The sequence below is a fragment of the Eutrigla gurnardus genome, assembly GCF_963514095.1.
Source record: "Eutrigla gurnardus genome assembly, chromosome: 19".
Taxonomy (NCBI): Eukaryota; Metazoa; Chordata; class Actinopteri; order Perciformes; family Triglidae; genus Eutrigla; species Eutrigla gurnardus.
The window spans coordinates 23,896,444-23,923,911 of record NC_139930.1 but is presented as its reverse complement, the minus strand read 5'-3'; the positions used below and the strand labels follow the sequence as shown (position 1 = coordinate 23,923,911).

General features: G+C 43.5%; 1 protein-coding gene across 2 annotated transcripts in view; it reads right to left on the bottom strand.

Annotated features, from left to right (window-relative positions):
- The window catches only part of cntfr (ciliary neurotrophic factor receptor), a gene marked incomplete at its 3' end in the record, with an annotated part of 184,829 nt that overhangs the window by 131,429 nt on the left and 25,932 nt on the right, over positions 1 to 27,468 (bottom strand). For both annotated transcript variants that reach the window (XM_084035433.1, XM_084035432.1), the window contains exon 2: positions 19,130 to 19,165. The remainder of the gene's footprint in view (positions 1 to 19,129; positions 19,166 to 27,468) is intronic.

Below are 27,468 nucleotides of genomic sequence, written 5' to 3'. Positions count from 1 at the left end.
ATTAGTCGAGGGTGAGGGAGAAATGTAAAGATGGAGGATGAGCGGTGAGATACGGAGAAATGAAGCGAGAGAGACACTGAGAACACTCCACTACTGGATTAGTCCAATACCGGGGGCTTTCATTAAATAAGGGGAGCAAGAGATGGATGGATGGAGTGGGAAAACAAGAGAGGGAGAGGCAGCAGGAAATAAAATAAATATCCGCAGTCGGGAGGAAGAGGAGACGACTGGAAAGGAAGTGAAAGGGGAGTTAGGAGATGAGGTACAGGGGGAGAAGGAGGAGGAGGAGAGGGCAGCATGAGGACAAAACACATAGATGGTAAAAGTGCCGGGTCAGGGAAAACAGAGAGGATCAGACTGGAAGGCCAAGGCCAGAAAGAGGAAGGGAAACAGAGAGACAGACAGACATAGCGATGAAGCAGTGGGTTTGGGGGGCAGCGGCGTAGAACAACAAGTAGAGAGGATTGAAGCCTCCACTTCACCCCCAACACACACACACACACACACACACACACACACACACACACACAGTCAGAGCCTGGGAAGAAGGCTGCTGTGCCAAACTAATTAGCTACTAACTCAGCTACAGCTCCCACAGATGAACTGCAGCATTTACAATGGAGACCCAGGCCGGGTCTCAGAGGTGCGTATGGCGCTGGTCTGTGCAAATCCATATCATTATGGGGTTTTTTTTAATGGCTACGACTGCAAGCGGCCGTGCACGTGTGTGCTTACACTTCAGTAAGACCATGACAAATTAAACGCCTCCACACGGCGAGACAAACAATCTACTCAGGGCAATTGCTTTCTTTTTCTTCTTTTTCTTCTCCCTCCGCTCAAGTAATTCTGATTTGCATATCCCTCCGTCCTTTATCCGGAAGCTGATTGAAACATTCATTATGTGCTTTATATTGCTTTTTGAGCCTAATGCTCAACAGCTGCAGCTCCCCCGCATAAGACACAGATATATTTTTTTGATTAATCAATTAATTTTCAAGTCGATGAAAAGTCAGAACATAGCAGAAAACGTGTTCCCAGCGCCCCAAGGGTGAAATGTTTAATTTATGATTTAAAACCTCCAAGATATTCTTCTCTATTGTAAGTGTTGTCCCCATTAACTCTGTGGTGCCAAACGTTTTTAATGAATCAAATGCTACATTTATGCAGAACTGACTAACTTGATATAAATGTAAACGTTAATTAAAAAGTATTTTTACAATATGTTAATAAACATAGTTTCTAGGAGACAGGGTTGGAAAGCAGCAAACACATGTCGTCACATTTGAGAAGCTGGAACATCCAGGATGAGGTCTTTTCTAGGTATTCGTTCTTGGAAAACCACAAGCAAATCCAACCCAAAATGACACATCTTCAAAATACGAAATGACAGTTGATCAAAAAATGAGTTGATTTTACTTTTTGCAAACCTTTGTTATACTTCCCGAACCTCAAACCATCTCATCCCTGTTTCTGTAATTCCTCTGACAGACGACCCCATCTGCGTTTGATTTCGCCCTGGAAATCTCAAGCTACAATCTGTTGATATGATCTGGGCAGTGTCATTTTTATGGAGCAAAAATCATTTCCATCTTTTCTTTCAGGCAGTAAAATATCTTAATGGATGAAGAGTCAATGCGACAAATTAGAGGAGCGAAGCACGAGACCTGCGGAACACAAAAGACCCCGTTTCGCACAAAAGATGGGGAGGAGATACTTTTGACATCCACTAATTTACACAAATCTGATTTCTCCTTTGAAGTCTTCTGTGAATGGCATGGGGATGGCACGAAATAGCATTTTATCGCAGGTCGTGAATTCAGAAAAATCGTGAATATCATCATTAGTGATTTGAAGAAGCTGTCTAGCTCGCTGGCAGAAAAGAGAAGTGAAGAATAAGGCCTGGTTTAAAAAAACAGGCCTCCGAGAAGTAATTCCAGTATTTTTCGTTGCCAGTTTTAAGCATAATTTGATGATTATCAGGATGATTTCATGGACCTTGATTATTTTGCCATGGATAATCGTGACAAAACATTTTCATATCTTCTCATTGGACTGGAACACAACATTTAATCTGAACTATGAATTAGACATCAAGAGTGCCGGGTTTCTCCCTGTACGCATGTTTGTTTGAACTGTTTCTGAATCTTGCATCACAGTCTGAGTAATACGTTTGATTACCAAAACAGATTTGCAACGTCACCGCCGAGTGTAGGAATCGCCGTAGTCGAATCCAAATGAGAATATTTGCCTGGGAAGGAAGTAGCTCGCTGGTTTGGAGGGAGGAACTCCAATAAACCTGCTTTAATTCAACTCAGTGGGGAGTGACAGTTGCCCGCTGACGAGTCAAAACATTTCAGGCTGCAAAGGAAAGAAGTGTCACTCCTTACTACCTCCTCTAGCTTGAGTTGCACTGACAAAACTGTCAGTGTATTTCTCCAAAATCGGAGATGTCGCTCAACAAGAGCAACACATCTTAAAATTGGCATTTCATTCGCAGTTTCCTTCCTTCCGGCTGGAGGACGCTCGACACTCGAGCACATTACGACTCACGTACGTTCTCCACACCCGTCTCTACGCTCCTCCACATCTTTGGAACTTTCTCCTTTTTCCTTTAGCCGTTCCGTTTCTGTCTCCGGCAGAAGTTATAGATCGAAGTGCCAGACAACCTTTGATGTTTTTTGGTTTGATTTTGACCTCATTACCACCGTGGTTGTGAAGTTAAAACATCATGAAAGCAGGATTGAAATGCTTTTTTCTTTCTTTTTTTTAACTTCAAATCCACAAAAATATATAAAAGGAGCTACTTCTTGACAGCATAAAGCTGTATAAACGTAGCAAAATGAAACTTACAATGTCACGCTGCCGGCGTATAATAACTATATTAGATTTTCTGCATGACTACACTGTGACAGTCCTGTACACTACTGGCTTGGTACCGTTCTGTTTTGTGGCCCGTCGTTGTATGTAAGTAGAAAATCCAGATACAATACAGAAGCTGCAGTATAATATGTAGAATCTGATTCAACAGAATACAAAGAAATTAATGTTTCAGGTCAGGAAGTGATGAAGATGAAAGAAACAATCGTCTGTCAGGATACATATTAGTAACATCTCCAACAATTCAATTACAAATGAAGAAAACACAGTTGTCATTGACGTTATTGTCTCGACATTATGGCCGACCTTCACTAAAAAGTCTGATTGCAGAGTTAACAACTCATTCTGACAATCATCCATGCGTGCCTGGCCAGGCCGCCGCACCGAGCCAACAGCCCAGCGGTATCAGCGCCAGAACAGATGCCGTCTTTTGTGGCGCGGCGTCAAAGAAAACCGTCCCCATTCGTCATAGTTTATTTCCCTTTTAATTATCTGTTTTTGTGTGGAAGTTGAGATATACCAGGAATACGTTTAATTTAATTTGATATTATTCACTTTTATTTGGAAGCAATTCAGAAAAAATATTGTTAATTTTCCAAAATACCAAGATAAATTAATTTGCCTAGTATGTGATTTCTTTTCAGTGAAAATGTGATTATTATTCTGCACTTTTCCCCCCATTATTTGGAATGGAGTTAGGAGATTTGAGTCACACCTCTGATCTACTGTGCATGTTCTGCCAGGGTAATGTAGCACCGCACTACTGTTTCGGCTGATGCTTTGAATGCACCACCAGATGTTGTCTTTGTCATAATGTGTTTTTAATCACCATTCCTGAAGTCAGATGCCAGCAGGCAGCTTCCAATCCGATTTGCATCACTTGTTTCCCCTCATCTCTCCTTAACAGCTGAGAGGGCTGTAGGCATCAATCACTCTTAACTAGCCACGCTGTCAAAACATTTCCTGCACAGACTTCTGGGACGCCACTGCCACTTGTGTGCAACATGGCCAAGCGGGACTTTTTACCTCGCCAGGATCCGTGTTTTCTTCACGTATAATTCCAAGGCGTCAAAACATCAAGGGAGACAACACTATACAAGACGTGTGTCCAAGAAGGAAATGTTTGTCAGGATCTTCACTCGTCACTGGGCTTTTATTCTGGAATATTCAGGAGATGTATTGATGTATGTATTGACACCCCAAAGGCATGCTCTTTACTTGGCTGGAACATAAAATCTGTTGGACTAGAACCCATACACACTTGTTCTTTTCCCATAGCGTTATATCGGTGCTTAGTCTGGCCCTGATCACCTTTGTTTGACTGCGTTTTGCACGCTCTATATTGCATTTTGTTGTCCAAGAGTCAATAATTTTGTAATCTTTCTCTCCTTTCATCTATCAGATGCGATGTTGGCACTTCAAAGAGACGCCATGGTGCTTCAACCACGCACACAGGGCTTCATCAGACCGATCTGTGGCAATGTACGGAGGGAGGTTCAGGACACCGACTTGATCCCTTCAACATACTGTATTGTCTCACTCTTTAAGGCATGCATAGCAAACCGTATTCCAGACCGTGCCCCGGCAGCTTCAGATAAACAGCTACATCTGATCTGTTGAGACACATGGATAAACTAGAGGGGTACCTTTTAGAGCACATTGCATTATGTGGCTATTACGGTCTTTTTATGCTATTTTATTACTTCCATCATGCCATATTGTAATTGGACGTATTAACATAATGCCGCCAGTGTGTGTTGCCCTTGATAGATTATAGTCTAGTCAAAAGGCAGATGTTGTAAACTGAAAAACATATGGGAGAAATCCATATTAAATTGGACCGCTGAGACAGACTTTCATATCTCAGCAACATCCACGGAAATCTCCATGACTTGCATGGCCTCGCATGGCAGAAAGTAACAAACTGACACCTTGAAGAGTGAAATACAAACACGCCACCACGCCTCTCCTCTCTCCTCCTACGCTGGTGCACATCCTCGACCGGACACTTGTCCAACGATTTTTGCATTCTAGTCAAACTCCGTTCAATATAGCCTTTTATGGATTTCCCTTTTCACATCAATAATACAGACTGTAAAGATTGCGGCTAAACCAAACCTGCATATTTCAGTTCTCTCTTTAACAAGATCCCCCGGCGTTTGTGATATCAAAAGCAGAGGGTTTTTTCCTACAAAGTACAAACTTCAAGGAACATTTCACCCACCAAATCCCGACATCAATTACTCACCAATTTACCTTGAATTCTTGAAGAACACATGCCTCCACGGTGAACGAGGAATTAAATAACGTTTTAATGAGGTAATGTGAAAATCTGTGTGTCATTTATCCAGTCGGACTTTTGCTAGTTCCCAAAACACATGCATCTTCGTTAACATATTAGCATCTGAAACATTCCCAAGGGTCTTGAAAAGTAAGGTTTTAGCAGATATTGATTTTCTGTTGTTGATCAAGACCTCTATGTCACTTAATTCATCAGGACTTTCCTACGTTTTCTGATTCTTCGTTTGCAGCGGAGACATGCAAGTAAAGGTTTGTGGTATTCCTTTAAGTAAAAAAGTGTTATTTTTCAAAATCAATCACAAGAATCCGACAGAAGCATTGTGTTGGTCTATTAAAATATTGTTTACCTTGCTGGCTAATTACTGAAAATGTCCACGACTTCATTGCGGATGAGATAATCTTTTGAATGAAAGTTCAATTTTGATCTGAAAACAGCGAATTAAGTAATTAGTTTGTCAATCTGGTGATTATTGGGGTGAAAGTGTGGTCTTGGCGTAGCTATCATTTTGCAGATAATTACTACTTTCCATTGGGTATCAAATATTACACAAATCATGTGTGAAAGGTTTATTATGAGCAGGGTTTTCTTCTTCCTGCTAGATGTGGAAGTGGCTCTAATTCGGGAACCAGGTTTTTGAAAACGCTGCACATCATTTCCTAAAATATGACATGTCAACATTCTACCACTGCGTAGAGCTGAATACTACAGAAAAAAGTGCCGCATGAGTGACTCGAGAAAAGTATCCTCGTCTATGGCCAGGTGGCAGGTGCTCTTCAGTGAAGGAGAGTCCTTAGGAAACACTTAAAGCCCTAACCAGTTCTCTTTAAAAACCTGTCATGTTCCAAGAAGACTCATTTCACTCCTCGTCTGTGTCGTCTGATTGTCGGTTTGAAAGGTTGAAACCTGTTATCTCCAGCACCTTGTGTACGCCGCACCCTTTCCCTTCCCCTCTCTCATCTACATCCCACTGCAGCGTAGATCTTATAGCATGGATTTAAAACAGAGACGTGCGTGTTAATTACAGTAATCTCCCATCACAACTCTCTACTCCTTTTGGTCCTGAGCTCTTCTATAATGTGGCCCTCCTTCTATAATGTGGCCCTCCTTCTCCCTCGCCCCGTCCCCTGCCCTCCCCTCCCTCTCTTCACCGGCCTCTTCAAAGCTAAGAGGCCGTCGGCACGACTTCAGTAGGAGAACCACACGACGATCAGACATGTCAGCACCTCCATCACACACACACTTCAGACACACAGGACACACACACACACGCCCGCGTGTCAGCACCTTGAACACACACACACACACACACACACACACACACACACACACACACACAGGTCCACATGTCATTAGGGAGGTCCACATGGCTCATATAAAAGCCTGTCCAGCAGGAAGGGAGCGGGGCACAGAGGAAGGAGGGAGGGAGAAGAAAGTGTCAGAGCACAGACGGAAGGAGGGAGGGAGAAAGGTGAGGGAGGGAGGTGAGGAGAGAGTCGGCGAAGCAGCGAGGGAGGGGAAGGGGTGGAGAGGAGAGAGAGATGAGGAGGGGGGTACAAAGAGGGAGAGTTCTGAGGATCACCGGTCGCCACCAGAGGGTTGCTTCAGCCGTCGCTCTGTGTGAGAGAGTGTGTTTGTGTTCACTAAATCACTTCCTCCTGTTCAGCTCTGCGCCTGTTTTACGGCAACAGCTCCAGCACCAATTCACTACCTGTCACTGCTCCCTGTGCCGGATTCCTTCCTTCTTACTTCCTTATATCCTTTGATCCACTTGTCATCCCTTCATTATTTTCATTTCCCCCTCCTCTCCTCCTCACTGCCTTCCTTTAGTCACTTATTTACTTTCCTCATATTCATATCATCTTTCCATTTGTCCTAAACTCTCTGTTATTGATATTTTGGGTCCTTTTCCAACAACATGTCTGCTCCCAAGGGAGACGAATGTTGGGCGACAGAGACACAAATACAAGGCACCCAAGAGAAGGAAAGGAAGCTGGAGGTTTGGAGGAAGGAGGAAGGGATGGATTGTTGGGCAACTGGAGGTAATAAAGAGAAATGTGGTACCAGAAACACAGACGGCAGAGAGAGAGAATAAAGAGGGGGTGGTAGATCACAGGGAGACAATAACTATATGTAGGAGAGTGGAGTGCAGATAACACAAAGAACAGAGAAAGCAAAGGGTTGAGATCGGAAAAAAAGGAAGGCAGAGACAGTGTGGGGTGGCAGCGAGAGAGAGAAAGGAGAAGAGAGGCTGAGTAGGAGAGGAGTCTATACTCGGATCAATGGATGGCCTGTCCTCTGCTGTGTCTGCATTTCCTCTGGCTCACACAATAAGGCCCTCTCACTACACCGGGGAGAGAGAGAGTGTGTGTGTGTGTGTGTGTCGGAGAGTGTGTACAGAAGTGCATGTTTGTGCATATGTGTGTGTAAAGGAGAGAATGACATTCAGAGGGGAAATGACCCCTTTGCACTCGGGCCTTTTCTTAATATTAGAGGTCAAAAGTCGGCCTTCCCATGGAAATTTTAAGCAGTAGTTTCTCTCCGGGGCGGCGGACGAGCATCTAATCTGTACAGGGAAGCCTTTATCTCTGTCAGCGTGAACGGCCACAGGTTTTTATCTGCAGGAATGCGAGTGTTAAAGTGTTTGTTCACCTCCTGCTTCCGTTCTCACAGGACAGCGAATGTGTATGAAACGGGACGATGGATAATGGAATCGATTGATCGGTCGATGGGTTTTCTGATTAAATGGTGAATAATTGAGTAATAAAACGTCAAAAATAAGTGAAAATGATATTCCCCAGTGCTTTTGGAGATATCCTCATGTCTCATGTTTCGTCTGGTCCAACGGTCCAAAATGCAAAATCTCCAATCAATAATTGACTTATGATTTTGTAATAATGGATGGATAGCTAAATGGATGGATGATGGAGATTAATGCTTCAGCTTTTCAGAGACTGGGTGTGAACATTGGATGACCTCATAATCAACTGCAATCTCCAGACAATGTGGCAAACGCTGGGAAAGCGGATGGAGCGGAGCAAATTCATTATTGGGAGGAGGAATGCAGCATCAGCAGGTAGAATTCAGGTGGAACTCAATAATGACGCATCAGCTCCTCCTCCACCACCTCCCATCCAGGCTAACTGGTAATTGATCTGTGAGTGATGATGCAGTTATCTTATAGGTAGTCTACCGTGCTGAAAAACTTTAATACATTCATTCTTTGATATAAGCGTGAACTGGCATGTGCCAAGCAGCATCTCTGAATTAAGTGGTCAGAAAGTGAATCGACAACTTTGATAATGAATTAGTTAGTCAAACCAACTAATAACCAACTAATAACCAACATCATTGAATGTCTTTGGGTTTGGGCCTATTGTGTGCTTGTCAGGACTGTAGTCAGGACCAACTTAATCGAGTCCAAGTCAAGTCCGAGACCAGTTGAGTCAGAGTCAAGCTAATCTATGCATTGAATTTAAGTTTGAGGGCCATTACAGGCTACTTTACCAGTTCTCAATCGCAGAGCCCGAAATCAAGGCAAGACTTAAAAAAAGGTCCTGAGACCAGACTTGAGCACCACATCCCTGGTGTCAGCCCTAAAATTGTCAAACACGTGGATTAAAGCATGGGTCTGCCGGGCGGAGGACCAGGGCCCCACAGTGTCCTCCACCACCTAAATGTCACCTAATGAGACACATACTAATGAAGAGGAGACATAGACTGACCACAGAGACACATAATGACTACAAAGAGACTCACAATGCCTATTGCAAGCTGCAAAACTACAAAATGACACGAAAACAACTCAAAGAGACAAAAAAAGAAGCTAAACACCAACGTCGTGTCTATCTTATCTCCTATGCAAGCTTTCTGGGTTATTTATTATGAAAATACACAGTGAAAAGTGAGTTTGCTGTGTGACTCTAATGGTTGAACTGCTTGCAGTATCACATTCCAGAATATGAAAATTCCCTCAAATTAGCTTCCCTGCAATCAGTCAATTCCGTCACAGTTTAACGCCGGATGTCACATAAGAGAGCTCCACTTGAAATGTGCCGCTCTGCCACTGTTTAACCTCCGTCAGGCCTCCGGTGACGGATTCGGGTTTATTTTTAGAGACAAGCGTTTTGACCAGCAGACAGACGGCAGACGGCTCACAGGTTGAAAGGGCACAACAGCACAAGGCCACGGCTGTGCTTCAGACCTTTACAAAGGTATCAGCTCACAAGGGTGTGTGTGTGTGTGTGTGTGTGTGTGTGTGTGTGTGTGTGTGTGTGTGTGTGTGTGTGTGGGAGAGAGATAGGGTGAGACAGTGGGTGACGAGGCGTGTGCATGTGTGTCCTCCAGCAGCCATGATGCATTAGTGTAACCTGATCCCTCTCCTCCCCTGCGAGCCCTAACCTTGAGACGGACAGAGAGATGCAGGTTGCAAAGACATATTCGGCTGGAAATGAGGCTGTTGGTCTTCATCACTGAATGTGTCTCGTCTTAGACAACCTCGCCTGTTAGTCATATTATCAGCAACGGCTATCGCAGTTTACTTCGATCGGTCAATTTCTGCACATGAATGCAATCATTTTAGTCATTTTGGTTTTGAGTCTGTCTGTCTGTCTGTCTGTCTGTCTGTCTGTCTGTGTATTTCATAATTAAGCACATTAAGTGGTTGATCATCTAATTTGATTCCTGTGTTAACCTTTTGTGAATGATGATTTATATTTGGATGTCAAAGCGATATTAGTGTCAACATGATGTTAGGGTTTTAATTGATGGCTTTCTTTAGGAAGTACGACACGACACATTTTCGACAAACATACACATATCTCTGAACACCAGCAGCTATATAAGAAACTTGAATAATTTGGATCTATATCTGATCAAAGAATAAGAAAACTAGATTACAAACGTGACCATCTTCATGAGCACTAGCATTACTTACAGTGCATGTTGAGACAAAGATTCCCACTGCAGCACATTTAAATAACTATTTACATTTGACTTTACTCTCCTGCACTGTTATTCACTGTTATTCACTATTATTCACTGTTATTCACTGTTATTCACTATTCTAACCCGGTGATTAGCCTCGAAAAATCATTTAGTGAAATTCGGTATTAAAAGCATAAAATCCCCCCTTTCCCCGATCACGCTACCAACCAGATAATGCATCAGTGGGGGGAGAGACGTTTCATTACATCCATTACATTTGCTTCATTGTGAAAAACTGTGTTATGCCTCACAGTCATTTCTTTCATTAAGAAACCTGGGTCATTATTGGCCCAAGTATAACGAACCTCACAATTGAAATCCTTCATCTTGAATACATTGAATAATAATGGGGTATTATTCCCCATCTTATTCCCCTACATTAAATAATGCTATTCCCAGGGCCCATTAAGAAACTTAATCATCGGGGGATGAAATACACTGCGGAAAGATAATTACAGCTGATGAAATCCACAGATAAGTCAAAGACGATCAGCAGATCTGTTTTTTCCCCCTCGCTCTCCCACCTTTCCTTCTAGTTCTACTTTCTGCAGAAGATCAGGCTCACGACTCACTGCGATCCGTCTTGGTTAAGGGTTTTAGAGTACTGGGACGCCACAAAACACGTGTCAAAAGGAGAAAGAAAAGAAGATAAAAAGAGGTGAAAAAAAGACAAAAGGTATAAAAATAGACATGGGAGGCAGAACAATAAATCATTTACACACACACGCATGGTAAGGTCATCGGGGTTTAAATATTCATTATCGGTGTCAAGTCGAAGCTCTTAGATCTTGTGGGATACGGTTTCCTTTCTCCTCCTCTCATTTGAAGTTTACGTTCGCTGAATTATACATCAAAACCAATGTTATAAATACTCTTAGTGTTTTTTTGTTGTTGTTGTTGGCTCCTGCCAGAGATCGTGGTTTGAATCCCACTGGAGTCACCCAAAGGTGCACGGAGTCAACAGTAGATATATTCATACTGTATCCCTATGGAGACGGGAAATACCGAGAAAGGAGCGCAGGTTGACATTTACATCTGAGGCATTTAGCCGGCGCACGGCGCGGTGATGAGCTACATGACACTTTAACGGGACAGCTGACATTTTGATGGACACATTGTTCACTTTAGGGATCACATTTGTGATCTTTCAGTTAGAGGATGGTTTCTCTCATTTTAACATTCGCGTTGAAGGGGTGTGAGCTCTCATCCCCGGAGCTCAGGATTATTGTCCTGCTCTCATCCATTTCTACGTGATTTAGAGATCACGCTGGCTGCTTTAGAATAATGGAAAGGTTACAGCTCTGGAAATGTCATGTGGTCGATCCTGAGAATGATATAAGGCTAGGTTTAGGACCGGAACTGGTTCAGGGGAGGTTCAAATCTCACATTGGGCAACTAGGTTGGAGGGAAAGTCGGAATCTTTGGAATTAGTGGTGGTGGTTCTGGGAATTTTTAACTGGGGGGGATCCAGAGGTGGCAAAGGATGACATGCGCTAGAATGTTATTTTTTGTTTGCATTAATATTCCACTTAGAATGGGCTTAAACCCACAACTGTTGGTGGCTCCTACTTTGCAGAACCTTTGCAGTAGTTAACAATGAGCGTTCTCTGAGCTCATTTACAAAAGCTCAGGCTATTAAGTAGCCAAATGATCTATGACCACCAAACAAAAGAGCATTATGCTAACCCCTGGGTTCAATCTAAATCCTGATGAACATCAAATGACTAATCTGAATCCTACCTACCAATATTACAGCATTAAGCCGATATAATAAGAGACTTAGCCTGGATGTTTTTGGATAAGGTGACTGGATAGTAATATGCATCATGACAGAGTTATGTGAGGTTATTGTTGCCATCTTCCTGAGCTTCATACTATTAGTTATTCTCTCTCGATATGACTTTGCACCTTAAAAAACGTGTCAATATCCACGTTGGTTATTTTAACTCTAGTGACTAATAGCTGGATCGGGTATGGGTAATCCATGTTTCTACACCGTGTACATGCTGGGATCTTAATCCTGTTTACTGTAAACTGTTTAACATTACATTATAATGTATGTTGGTGTTACTACCATGTCGTGTCCTCTCCCTCACCTCTACCTCATTTTCTCCATCCCCCAATTCATTTTCCCTCTCTTCATCCTCTCCCTCGTATCTGTTCATTTATCACCAGCCACATCTCCTCTCGCTTCCCATCTCCAACCCTATATATCTCTCTTCCCTGTGACTTCTCTACTGTCCAACATTCTCTCCCCCTCTTTTCCTCTGTCTCTTCCTTTTTCTATCTCCCTCCCTCCCTCCCCCTCTCTCTATTACTTTCTCTCCCTCCACTCTTCGCTGGGTGTCCTGTTCCCTCTCTCTCTCTGTCTCTTTGGGACTAGCAGACCTCCTGACGGCTTAGTATTGATCCTTGATCTCCCGCTCATGCTCCCTCTCTTTCCGCCTCCCACACACACACACACACACACGCACACGCACACGCACACGCACACACACACACACACACACACACACACACACACACACACACACACATGCATTAGGGTGACAAGATAAAAGGGTTTGTATGCCCCAAGGCAAAACCAAACATGAGACCAGGGGCTCTCAGCCTCCAGTACATGTATGAAAAACATGGACCCTTTAAAGAAAACTGAGAACACGTTCCCACTCTTGTCACAGGAACCCACCGACAATAACCATTAGATTTATTTACAACGAGCTTATTTCTATCTGCACGTTGAGCGCTGAGTGAAACAGCAGGAATCTTGTCGAACTGCGGCGTTTGAAACATTTTTCAGTGGTTGCCTCAGAAAGCTTAAGGCAACCATCACGCTCTAGTCTCTGTGAATGAATATTTCCGGATGCTATTGCTATTTATAGTCTTCGCCTTGAGGGGGGGAGGGTGGGGGGTGGGGGTATACTTGACTACAACTGGAAGAAGTTCCTTGTTTTTCTCTAAAACACTGTTTAAGATGAGTTGTTTTGAAGATTGTATTTAGGGGTCAGTCTCTAACGCATACATAAATAAATTGAAAATGAGAAAAAACTGAAAGTTGAGACTCTGGTCTCCATTTGATTCTCTGCCAGCATTATCTTCACTGGGGGTTTAATTCTGAAGGGCTTAAGTTGCCAAAAATAAAAAGACACCGATCTGTCAAAGCGTAGTGAGAATCAAATTAAACAGGGACACAAGGCATCATAGAGCTCCCGACACAATGACAAGCTATTAGTGTTCATTCCGTCAGCTGGAGTAGATATGCTCAGAGCACCATCACTATCTACCATCACGCCTTTTCTTGTTTTTTTGCATCCCTTGTTTCTTGTAGCCTTTAAAGGTCATGTTTTGGTGCTGAACACGTACAGTTTATGGTCATCCTTGTTAATATTATGTTCCAGGACTGACCTCAGGGCTGTAGAGAATAAACGAAGCTTGACCAGATTTTATTCATCCAGAAAGAGGCGACGGATGCTCGGGCCAAAAGCAACAAGCGCAACTATAAAAAAAATGAAAAATGAATCAAATTAAAATCAATAAATAAAAAATAAAACAAAATCCTGTGCTCAGGTTACAATGCCAATCTGAGGTCGGCTTGCAAAGCCTGTCTCTTTTTCCCCAGACTGGCATGCTCAGAATTCAGAGTAGTGATGCTTTTGTTCAAAGCACCTTCCAGCAGCAGACGGGAACACAACTCCTCGCCGTGGCCCGTCTGCACTGCACCCCCAAAACTAACAAGAGCCTGTCAGGGATCGATACCTGGCATGAAAAACGATGTGACTTCCAGCGGCTGTGGCCGCATCAATCACGCTATTACCATTAGCTCATCTCTCGACACCAACTTGGACTTCTCTGCGCCGCCCCTCCCCAACCTCTCTCCACTCCTATGTCACCGTTTTCCCTTTCCTCTCTCCCTCTCCCCCTCTCTCTCTCTGCCAGCTCAGCGGATGCCCCTTGTCACAGCTCCTATTTCAGCCTTCTGAAGTTTCCTAATTGATCGCAATTAGAGCCGCTACAGAGCAAAGGGGTGGGGGGCGGACAAACAGGGATGAGGAGAGAAAGTGTGTATGCATGTGTGTGTGTGTGTGTATGACAGAGAGACAGACACACAGAGAGAGAGAGAGAGAGAGAGAGAGAGAGAGAGATCAATGAGCCCGTTTTGAGAGTGGTTATATTGGCAGCTGGACTACATTTGACCACAGACTGCTGAGGTAATAACACAAGAGATGGAGGGGAGTGACAGAGAGGCAGACAAAGAGAGGCACAGAGAGACGGCGAGTCACAGGACGATCGAAAAAAAAACAAAACGGGCTGCTGATGGAAGATATTTAAGTCACATGAATGAAACACGTTAAAAGAAGCACTCGGAAATGAGTGGGGCTGCCCCTCGAAGAGTCGACTAATTGGTCGTTTTGGTCTTAGTCGATTAAGATATTAGTCATTTTTTTATTGCTTTCTAATGTTGAATGATTTATTTCTCTGGTAAACATTATTCCAAATGGTGATTGGTGAGAATCGTTGTGGAGAATTATACTGTTATCACTTAAATCAACTTTGGTCGAGGACAGAAGAAGAAAGAGGAGTTATCCAAAATACAACATTAGAAAGAAAATAAAGAAATCATATACATACCAGTAGTTACCTTACAGTCGTTATCATGTTCTGATTTATATGCAGGTTTAACAAACACTGTACAACGTATGAATAAAGCGGCTTTAAAGTAGACAGGCGGTGTATTTATTCACAGGTTTGGTTTTTGTCTCCACACACATAAAATGGCACCAAACCTGGCAACCCAATGTGAAGACAAGACTTTGTGATTATGCGCAGTCGCTTTACCCGCTTGTTGAGACACAGTTACTAACTAATGTAACTAATTCCTAACTAGCTAGCATTGTTAGCTCAATTTGAATTTCAATCTCACTGACAAACAGCACCGTAGTTAAAATGTCAGATGTCCTCTAGTCACATTGAATGATAATCGGGGACAAGAAAACTTCATCTGGACCAACGTGGCAACGATACGAAGGAGTTATGATTCTGGAGAGCAATAAAGTAGAAGGAAAGAAAGAACTCTAAAGATTGGAATAAGTTGGGATAAGAATCAAGACACGGAGTGATTTAAGTGACAAATGTAGAGAGAGAGCTGGAGAGTGAAGGATTTGTAATAGAGAGATAGACAGGCAGAATGACAAAGAGGAAGAATAACAATGGTGCCAAAGCCTCTTCCATCCTCCTTGCAAACGTCCCTGATCCCCCTCTTTTCTCTCATTTAAATTCCTCTCCATTGTCATTGCAATCCAAGCCTAGCCCCCCACTGCCTGGCAAATACACACACACGCACGCACACGCACACAAACAATCATGCACATTAGAGTGCACGTGTATTGACCTCCAACAGCAGCCGGGTCCATCCCAGGGAGCTGCAGCTCACACATCTTTGCTAATCCCTATCAATGGGCATACATGCACGACGCTCACAATGTTTGCTGGCAAGATCGGCTCAAGTTTCCCCCAGACTGCAGATGTCAATGTGACCCTAGCCACGCTGACATGGGTGTGGAATAGCAAGCAGCTTGTCACCGAGCATCCGGCGCCTCGTCAGGAATACGAGGCCGGGCAGGCCGGTGCAGCGCTCACTCGTGCCTTGTCAACATGTGTAGTCGATATAGCCGGCCTTAATTCTATTCCTCGCCTTGCTATTCCCTGGTCAACAGTGCTTAAGACCACAGTGCGCCGTCTTGTCAGTGACGGTATCTCGCAGAGCAGACGTACTGCTCTCAGTAGCGATGTCTTCGGAGCTGTCTGAGCGCGGCAACAGGGGCAAGAAAATAACGTCTTGTCAGCATGATCGGGACACGGCTGGGTTAATACAATTCCTCGGCTTACCCCTTGTCAGCGATTCTAGGTCACAGAGATGGCAACCAGCACCCATCTTAATATTGCCATGGCAATGCGCACAGCTACATCTGGAATGTCAACAAAGGCTGGGAATCATGCAAGAGGACGCACGAGAGAGAGAGTAGAGTGATGCCTTGTCTTCACGGTGAGGACAACGCTGCTGTTGTGGTATTCCTTGTCTTATCACTCCCATGTCAGCAATGCTGGGTCCGAGATGGTATCCAGTGATACTCGTACGGTCGCCTTAAAACAGGCTGTGGGTGAAAACACATCCAGCCTGCTTCTAGAACACTACATGCTATTGTCTAGGGATGTCCCAATTCCAGAAATGTAGAAGTCGATCTCAGTATCGGGAGGCCCCCATACTCTGACTACACAGATCTCTAAAGTCCAAATACAAACACCTGGCCAAGTACTGAAAACTGCCTCTGCAGTCGTTCCCTCTCGGTCTCTGGGTCCACATTTCGCCATCATGACTCACGCACAGACTCACAATGTTTTTTTTATAACGATATATTGCAATAATTCAACTGGTTTATAAAATCATTCTCAAGTACTTATCTATCTCATTTGCCTCATGGGTTATGTTAAAAACGGAAAAAAGTCAAAGCAACATCTGCCTGTGTCCAATGATAGCTAATAAACTAAAAATGTGTGTGTGTGTGTGTGTGTGTGTGTGTGTGTGTGTGTGTGTGTGTGTGTGTGTGTGTGAGTGTGTGTGTGAAGGTGATTCTGGCGACAAGGCGACCCCGGGGGATCAGAACACACAGTCTCACGTTACCGACGACCCCACACACAGACACACTCGCAGCCGGGAGATTCATGCACTTGCACAAGTGTAGATGACACGCCGGTGTCTACTAAGCAATACGCCGACCTGCATGCCGACGGGACCAATCGAGAGGGAGAGAGGAAGATGAAAGGAAGTCATCGTCTAAATGGACCGTCTTGCGAGTGCGCCACTTCACGGAGGCGTCTTTGAATGCACCGCGGATTGAGGTTAAATCCCTGTATGTATATCATTCGTTACTTTGACCGCTCGGGTTAAGTAGACTGCATGAAGCCGGCAGGCTGCACTTGTTTCATCTGTGTGTTGAGGTCAGAGCTGCTGTGGTTGAAAATACCAAATCAAATGCATTCAGAGGGGGTTAATGTCAAGCAACTCTGCCCCTTTATGCAGGCCTTTTTTGGGGGGTGCAGAAAGCTCGACATGGAAACTGAGAATAAATTCTGCTTTTCCCACCAGTTATATGACCGACCCCTTCATGGAATGGAGCAGCCAGGAGTGTTGTTCAAATAAATAGTGGGATCAAGAGGGCTTGAAATCACAGGGCAGGTCACTATACAACACTATGGATAGATTCTGCCCTCCACAGTATCACTACACAGTCCATTGTGCAACGCATTGATACCAAAACCAATGAGGAACCATGCCGGACGACTTAAGGTCAACATTAGCCCCAAGTCAAGTGCCTTCCTTGATGCCTGCAGAACTCAAAACAACGCTGCTGAAATGAACAAACCAACAAACATCCAAAGTCCTCCAGGGGAACAATATTTATCTTGAATCCCATCAATATTCTTCTCAGACAGAAGGTCCTACTCTCCTGAGTCCCAGTCTCCTGAGCCTACCTTCACTCTGATTTGTTTAATGTGTCGTGTGTTTCTCTGCCTATCCTGATTGTGATATACGCCTCGCTTCGAGCCAAACGTCCCGAGGGGGGAAAAGACATTTTTAAACTTAAACTCAATTACAGTTCTGGCGGGAAAAAAAACCACGGAGTAATTACAGAGTGCATTACACCTGGTTGTCAGCGGTAGCCTGAAGCTTCTACAGGATTGTATCCTCAGCTTAAACCACCAAACACGGGGGATGGGGGGGCTTGCAAGGCCCTTAACACCCGCTTTCTCTGGTGCAGCTGCTGAGCAAGCAACAATTTGCATTTGCTAATTCTGTACGCAAACATCATCTGTCATTCATGTATAGAAATAAACCTGTCAAGATGGGACGCATGACCTTTTTTATATTTTTGAGTGGCATTAAACTTTAAGCTTTAGGTCTCTGCGCGTTAATAAAAGTGTGTATACATACTCTGAGCGTTCAAAGCGTTGAGGCCGGACGGGACTTCCCTGTGTGTAACCCTAGAGTCCCGAGCTGTCAGCGTGAATGCACGGCCGCGGCCTTCATGGAATCTAGATGTCTGTCTACGTGTGTGTCCGCTCCGTCTGCGTGTTTCCTGGAGGAGTGCGTGTGCGCCCGTGTGACGTTCGTGTTTCCCCGCGTGCCCACATTTCTGAAGCCCCCGACGCCCCTCACCGGACCGCCAACATGTGTGTGTGTCGCTGGCATTTCTGGACAGAGGAATTCTATCCGCTTCCACGGAGTCCTTTCAACGCCCGCCACCACACACACACAAACACACATCCCACTGCTGACACGTGCATGTCACCACGGCAACCAGATACAGCCAGAGGTATGTTACTGACAGAGAAGCACAGACCACCATACTGGCAGGCCGGAGGTCCTCAACACGGGGTTCAGGGCAGCTGCTGGCATCGCTCGTTCAATGAACATTCGTTTTTCACAACGATATTGTTGAAATCAAACGCGTCGCGTAGAAGCAGTTCAACCTGAGCGCCGATTCGAGAGTCCGAAGCTATGATCTCACATACGGCTTGTTCCCACATATGCCACACAGGTTTGCAGCATTTCTGAGGCTTTTCACACATGTGGCTCCCATTGTTGATTTGATCTCTACAGAGTGCTCTACTGCTAAGCAGCAAAACCGTCATCTTCAAAGGGTGTGAGGGATATTTCATGTGATAGTAGAACACATTTACAAGATGATACCGATTCACACTTTTTATGGTCAAGCAGGAAAATAAAAGGACGAGAGCAACATTTATGTCTGTTTCTACGGGACCGGCTTGTGAAATCTTACACAAATATCAAAAAGCTGCACATGAAGTCTAAATTTGAGAGAATAGAAATTGAAAAGCAGAAAAAACTATTGGGTTGCAGAGTGTCCGAGCCGAAGCAAAGACATGTCAAGTGTCCCGTCAACTTACCTTGGACAGGACGAAACGTGGATCCTCCTCTTCACCCTGTCGAAGACAAATCACAGTTAGTCACTGCAGACAATGTGCAGTAAAGGATTTGAGTTTTGAATAGAACATTCTGATCTGGGGAAAAGATTCAGCCGTCAGTCAAAAAAAAGGGTCATAGCAACCTCTGGGTCTGAAAAATGAAGCCAATACTGAAGTGCCATTCTTTTCTAAAGGACACAGACAGGCAAAATGCAGAACCATAAACCAACAGGTGACGTCACCATGACAATGTCCACTTCTTTGATACAGTCTTTGGTCATGACCCCTTAATAAATCTCATCTAGCGCGATATTGAGGATCGTGTCTGCATTATGACATCCCAAGCATTCAGTGATCAAATGTATTTAGCGAAGAGATTTAAATTTCTGAATTTCTTTATTATTTCTTTTATGAATAATGTCCTGCTATTCTTAGAAAAAAAATTCATGTTTTTAGATTTGGTTGGCCTCCAACCATTTACAGTCTAATGGAAATACCGTTAAGAGATTTTCTCCTATTTCTCCCCACACCTGCTTCTCCAGGCTATCCATCCTCTCAGCGATATTTTTTCAATTATTTTTTTCTTTCCACTGTGTCTATCCCATCATTTTTTGTCCCCATTCTATAACGGTGTTTATTTAATCAGCATAGTCAAAATCTAAATACATTATTCACCCCATAGGCAGTCTAGTGCGGCCTTATATATGTGCATTGGTTCCTCCCTCCCTCCCTCCACCGTTCCTCCTTTCCATCTGGTTTAATTTCTCCCCACCTGCCCATCAGTCTGCAGCCGGGGACAGGTGAACCTATTACACGCTTCTCACACCGTCTACTACACACAGTCACACGTACAGGCACAACACCGCACTAGCTCCACTTCATGGTAACTTAGCACGCCACGCACATCAGCCAAATCTGCTGTGCCGTAAAACGGCTGTTACCACAGTCACGTCACGCTCCTGATGAAGTGGTCTAGTGTCGCACATAAAACCTGCAGGTCCAATACTGTAAAATGGAATAGAGAAGGTACGACACAATCAGACAGGTTGGAGCCTGAAATTGGTCTATTTAATATGCAGGTGAAACGTTTATTGTTACTAAACAGCCTTATCCCAAAGTGATGAATATATCTGTGGGAGGCTTTAGAAGGTTGAATCTTTCTTGTAACCCTCCTGTCGTTACGGTCCAACTAACAAAAGGGAACAAACAGTCAGTTAGTTTTGCTGTAACATTGCCTAGTAAATTATAATATAAACCAATCAAACATTAGTAAACACCACCTGCTTAGTTGGTAGTATTACAAAAACGTTTCCAAGGCTTAAGTGCAGACAAAAGTACATCTTTTCTGACTAAAAACCGTTCTAGTATACAAGTAACTAACAATCTGTCTATATTAAGCCAAAGACAGTATTTGTCATTTAATTAATAGTGATTGGATGAAATTTCCTGAATCTATTGTAAAGAGAAAATGGTTTGCTGGCCCTCTAAAGGATTCGGTTGAGAGCCAACAAGATAACGATTATGTACTCTGGGCTTAAAAGTGATGATCAGCACACAAGCAGGCAACTCACCCCAATGCATTAACTACAGCGAGAGCATTAACCGCCAGAAAGCTTATAAATACTTTTCCTTAATATAGACGAGAGGAAAACACGTGTTACGGCCTTCCCGTGAAAACCCTGTTATAATTACAGCAATCAATTTCTTCGCAACCCCCTTTTTGGCCAGGATTCTCTTCTGCATTTGCATGAATTGCAGAGGCTGTAGAAAAGTTTTGCCTCCTCCTTTAATCCAATTTCAGTTCAGTAAAAAAAAAAGTAATTTTCGTGTCTTTCGTAATAACGCCTCTTGCTTTACCCACCCCTGATAAATGTGACCTCAGTATCACGGTTAGATATTTTGCTTGTTTTCCATTTTGTTTTATGCAGAGTCAAGGCAGCCAATCTCAGGAGACATCAGCGGCTGAAAGGCTATTTATTTATTTCCAGAAAAAAACCTGCCTGCATGGCTGGAGCAGAGAGAGAGGAGGGGGAGAGAGGGGGAGAGAGGGGGAAAGCTGGAGGTTTGCTGATGCTGCCGTGCAGAACCATTGCAGACCACGCGATCATGTGAAACATCGCCTTTTAGATGCTCTCCCTCTGCTTGTTTGTCCCTCCCATATCTGCCTCTCCCCATGTCTCAGTGTCCCTTACTCTCTTTGTCTCTTTGCCTTACTGACTCCACACACACACACACACACACACACACACACACACACACACACACACACACACACACACACACACACACACACACACACACACACACACACACACTCATTTTCTCCTTCTTCCAGACCTTGACACCAGCTGTACTTTTCCAATTCAGCAGTTCTTCAACTCTCCAGATGACACAAAGCGATTCCACAGCAGCTAAGAAGACACAAATAAGAACAACAATAACCAAAAAAAAAGCTAAAGAAAAACCCCCAAAACAAAAAAATCAGCAAAAACAAATCCCAGGACTCTGTGCAGTTCCACAAAGGCAACTTGCCAGTATTAGCAGGCCGGGCTAAACTTATTTGGGAACAGCGGAGAGCGAAAGAAAGATCAAAAAGTGAATAAGAGGAGAGGGCTAAATATACAGAAGCTGCTACAGAGAGAGGGATTAAATTAGATGAGATGTGAACGCTAACAGTGAGAGAAGCCTCTCAGAGGTAATTACACACTCAGCATGTGTCTTTTCAACACCCCCATAACAGCAGATCTCCCCAAATACGCAGCCACAGATATTCAACAATCATCATAACACTATAACAGCCTTGCATGATGCATGATGTGCCAATCCTGGTACAAAAAATGCAACGAAATAGGTAGGATTACAAATACACTCCAATGTCAACTTTGGGTGTGCTTCTGGTCAGTTTACCACAATACCAGCAGGCAGTCTCAGGCTAATTAACAAAGAAAAGTTTGGATATGTTTTCTGTGGCAAAGAGTATTTTTAGTGTACGACATTTCTTCATCATGTTTATGTTTAGATTACTGAGCTGTGTGCGTAACTCGACAAATTCTATCGTCTTGTTGCCTAAAACATAATCCATTTGAAACACGCAACCAACTCATCGTGGAAAAAACTGAAAAAAGCTCCACATGGTGAGGTTAAAACAGTATCAGCCTTCAGTACATAGACAGGATTAAATTGAATTAACTGCTTTCCCACAGCAAGTGCTAACCCTCTGTCTGTTACAGTTCCCCAACAATGAGATACGTTTCTTGTAGCAGAGATGTGGAGGCTAAATTCCACTTTAAAGCAGCACATAAGTCGAACTGCAAAGAAAGGTGTCAATGTGTCAAAAATAAGATCCCTCCTGTATTTTTCCCTGTAAACAACTATATGAAATACAAATTAAAGGATTGAAAATGAATGTATTCTACTGTGTTCGTTATCAAGCTTGCTCAGTAAGTGGCAGTTTGCCATGACTACTAGCCATACCTAATGCACTTCACAAACACACGTCTTCGCAGCATTATGATATGTTCGCAGGGATAAAGGATTAAAGGGGGGATTCACAGCAGCCACCAGCCAAAAACTGGGATTGCAATTTATTCATTTGTCCGTTTATTTGTCAGTGCGTCACATCAGAACGTTGACAAGCGTTTGGGAAGAAGGTCAAATTGACCCGTGTTGCGACTTGCACATCCATCTCTTCTTCCTTTAATCCATCTGAGCGACATAACGCGCTTCAGCATTGATCTCACACAGCTTTGAACGCCTGGATTAAGGTCTGACATCAATGTTTCCACACAGAAACATACCTGCAACGTGATTTACTTCTCAAACAGTCATTTAGTCTTTATTTCTAGAATCTGGGACAGCCAGCAGGGTGAGCACAGTTTGGTGTATAAAAACATCACCGAGCACCAACTAAAAATAAAGACAGAAAATTAAAAGGTTACCCTAGCAGAGTTACCACTATAAATCAATGAGGCTAAAAGGAGTCACAGCAGCCACTGAACTGCACACGGCACAAAATCCAATGAGAATGCAGCCAACAGTCCCCCAATACTCCCCTTCTGCTCCGTTTCCCTGCCTGTTCCGTTAAAGCCAGGGCTATTATTAGCAAGCGAGGGGATCAGGTTAAGGAGATGAAGGCTGAAAGAGCATGGAGAGACAGAGAATATAACTAAAAGGCAAAGCCACTACCAACAGGTCAACCCGCCAGTTTATCTGCTGCGTTTGTTTACCAGCCGAGTGAGAAATTTCAATATAATACATTAATTGTGTGCAGCACAGCGCAGCTTGAACCTAATGGAAGCGGGGAAGTCTTGCATTAATAATGAAGGATTTATTTGTTTCGTAAAGGTGCAGTTTTTGTGTCTCATCTCTGTCTTTAACCAGATAGAAGAATATTGTGGCAATTAAAAAAAGAGAAGTAGAAAGATGCAAAGGGGGAGCAGGGAAAGGTGAGATGGGAAATAAATGAGTGCAAAGCTTCAATAATAAGTGTTTTGTTAAAGACAGTATATTATTATTCCCATCCCCGTTCAGTTCTCTCCTTTTTAAGATAAATAAATGAAAACCTGAGGATCAACCACTTGTAACAGGTCTCACATTATGGTGTGGTCAGAGACATGTCCACAACAATTTCAAAAAGAGAACAGCGTACGGCATGGTGGAAAAAAAATCTAACAAAAGCACATAAAGCAGTGAGAAGGGAAGGCACGAGGACAGTTAGGATGTCTGCTGTTAAGAGAGCAAACCGGAGGCAAAGAGTTCAGACTATAAGCCTCATAATCTGCTTCATAACTGTCATCTGACATCACTGGAGCAGATGCTTTATCTTGGATCCCGTTGGCTCTGCATGGTCTAACGTAATGGGTGGGGGTCTCTGTCATACTGTAATGTAATGAAAACAAGAGAGGACAAAGGGGACAATGGACAGAGAAGGTTTAACACAGGCCACATCACAAAGACAGGCTGGGAATGAGGAGGGTCCTCAGCCATATACTGCCATGAATAGATACAGTAGTAAAGAAGTGTGTGTGAGTGTGTTTGTGTGAGTAAGCAGCTTGTGTACGGCTTTTCAAAGTGGCACTACTGAGTCCCTTATGTAAAAGGTGCCTTGAAGTGCACATACAATGTGTTGATTTGATGTCTGTGGCCACCATGAGCTCACAGTCTAACAATCTGTGCAATGACTGACCGTCCTCCCATTACCTCCTCAAGCAGAGAATGAGCCACATAACAATAGACATAAGAGTTTTGCATTTATTTGCTGGGTATGAGATTCAAATCGACAGAGCAAAGGACAGAAATAGTGGTTAGGTCATGTTTTGTGATTCCATGTGGCAGATAAAAGTGAGTTAGCCTCTCGTGGGGGAGTTCAAAACTGAATCCCTACCTTAATGTGGGTCATTCAGCAAGAAATACATGTTTTAGATTTAAAGGAGAAACTATCTACAGCTATATTTTGGTATTATCCCATAGATTTCATATTCCCCTCAACCCCGTCTTGTGTCATTTTCTGGCCCAGACTCGTTCCCCCTTTTGTTGCGTTGCAAAGAGCAGCATTCCTTTGTCCTACCTGTGGTCACGCTCAAGTTAAACTGTTTTGCTATTCATAGATTTTTCAAGTTCGGGTTAATAAACCCCCTTGATTTCCAATGTGTCTTGTTCAGTTTCTCACACAGACGGAACTAAGAGGCTTTAAAGATCATTCTCAGAATGACCCACTGTAAAGAGGTCGGCCAGTTGGGGGTCAACAATGGGTCAAGGCCTTCACCCAATCACCTGCCAGTCACACACACACACACACACACACACACACTCTACAAGCAAGCCTTTGTGCACAAGAATGGAGAGACTAACAGAACAGTAGACGGCGCCGTGTTCTACACTGGAAAAAAACGGACATTTTAAGTTCCTACTAAAATATCAACTTTAATTTCACACCAGCACTGACAAGACGGATGTGGGCTATAAACTCATTATTTATAATGATTTGCAGCTTTATTCACCACTGAGTCACATTAAAACTACAAATCTGGAGCTCAAACTGTGTTTCGATTATAATAACAGGCATCATTGGAAAATAATTTGACAAGACGAGGTAATTTTTTTTTGTATTTCACCTCTTAAAACAGCATGTCGGGTTGATTCAGCGCGATAACTGTATATCTTTTAATATGAAAGTGAGTCAAAGATGTCACTGCAGGCTTCCATAAACCATGAGCCACCAGTATTTGATCCCCCACGAGGGGAAATGTGTTTTGAAAAAAATATTCTGGAGTAAAGCAAAAATATGCCAAGCGAACTTCATCCCCGACTCTGAAAGAGTTCATTTAATGTCAGCGTTCGACAGATCAGAAGTAGAATCATGAAGCTGTTCTTTCGCTGAGAAAGTCAGGGGGAAAATATAAATGTCAAGGAAGGAAAGTGTCACTGCTTGTTGCTGGGGAATATTCATGGTATGTTCTATTTTACCCCGTAACACTATGTTTCTGTCATAATCATGAACCGCGGTGTGCATAAATCAGATGCCTCGCCGTGAGAAAACACAACACAGACTCTTCTTCTTTTCTGAAATAAATCTTATTATTGAGTAGCATTGAGAAGTATTCTTTCTCATACGTGACGATTATATAGAGTCCTATGGCCTGATTCCAATAATTGCACTTTTGTGACAACAACGTGGGATGTCTGAAAGCGATTTATTCCCGCATATCAAGTGGAGAAAACAGAATGCGAAAAATGTCAAAAGCGATAAAAGAGGCTTTCATCTTGAAAGCGAAGAGAAAGGCAAACACAGAGTAGCAAACGGAGACAATAATTATTATTATTATGCTTCAAGCCAGAGAGAAGGACGAAGAGAGGAGAGCCCAGAGGACCGCTCGCGAGATAGCCTACTCACTTCTCTCATCATCGCATGCGTCCACCGCTGCAGATGCAAATGCAATGAAAGCAGAAGGGAGGCAAGAATGGAGAGAGAAAGAAGAGGAAATGCAGATAGGGTTCTCTACTCTGGCAGATTGATAGCAAATGTCTGACTGGGTTTCAGGTGGGAATGCGAGGAGCAGAGGGGAAAGAGATATTTGGGAAATTAATTGAAAGGCTATATTTAATGGAGGGCGGCTGCCAGTTTGACAAAGATGGGTCATATTTGGGAGATGGAGATGGGAGAGGTACTGGGAGGGTTACACGTTGCTCTGAGGTGAGCGTGGGAGATGGGAGAGACCATTTGACAAAGATGGCTCCTCTTCAAATGACAGTTTAATGGGAAGGACTGAGGATGCAAATGTCCGTGGGAAATACAGATGTTAACATTTAAAAAGAGCTAAACACCCTAAACAGGCGCTGAAAAGTTCAGAACTATCTTTTTATTTTGTAACTGGTCATTTCGCAAAAAAACCCCACCAATTTAAAATACCAGCAAAAAAAGATAAAAGGGTTAGTTGTGCAGAGCCGCCCACTTGTGGTCTGGCAACGGCAGCCAGACATTGGCCTGGGTCAGGGCGCTCGTTAATGAGCCAGGACCCAACGCTGATGATTAGACCAGTCGTTTAACCAGCCGCTATTTGATTGAGAATTGGCCTCTGTTGCTAAAACATCAACATTCTTTTACCAGATTCTCAGATAACGTGGCACTGGCTTGTTGTTTTCAACTTTCAACAATTGTCCTGGAAACCTCTTTTTTTTTTGCATAAGTGATTGCATAATTACAATGTTAGATCTAGGATGCATAGTTTGAGAAGTTAGTGTCAAAAAGTGAGCTCAAATGATTTACGATGGTCTTGCAGGGCTAAAGGGAAGGACTGAGGGCTCCAGCTTGGCAGGCTCAAGAGTGACAGATAAAATGACTGGCAGGTTTGATGAAAAGGCTGTAATCTCGGCTGTGCTGTGAATAGATAACTGGGTGGCGGTGTGGGGGAGAATGAGAATCCAGACCACCTCACACTGAGATTGAGTGAGGCGGTCTGGAAGCGTCAAACTGCACCGTGACGCATTTAGAACTATGTGGGACAGAGAGTGAGAACTGATGGCGAGTCTCTGACCCGCCGAGTGAAACCCCACAGGCAGGCAGACTGCAGCGACAACACACGCTGAATGTACAAATACTCTGCTTTTGGTTAATTATGAAAATGGCAGGCAGTGTAAATGTCAGAAAAAAACCTGCCAGCATAGATAAAAAGAATTGATAACCTCGTGGCGTACAATTCCAAGGGTTTGAACAATTTAGAACCGGCTTCCAATTGGAAGGAGGACTGGGTGATAATTCAATATGATTTATCGTCTTTCTATAAAGATATCGTGATACACAATTAGGTCATCTAAATTGATAA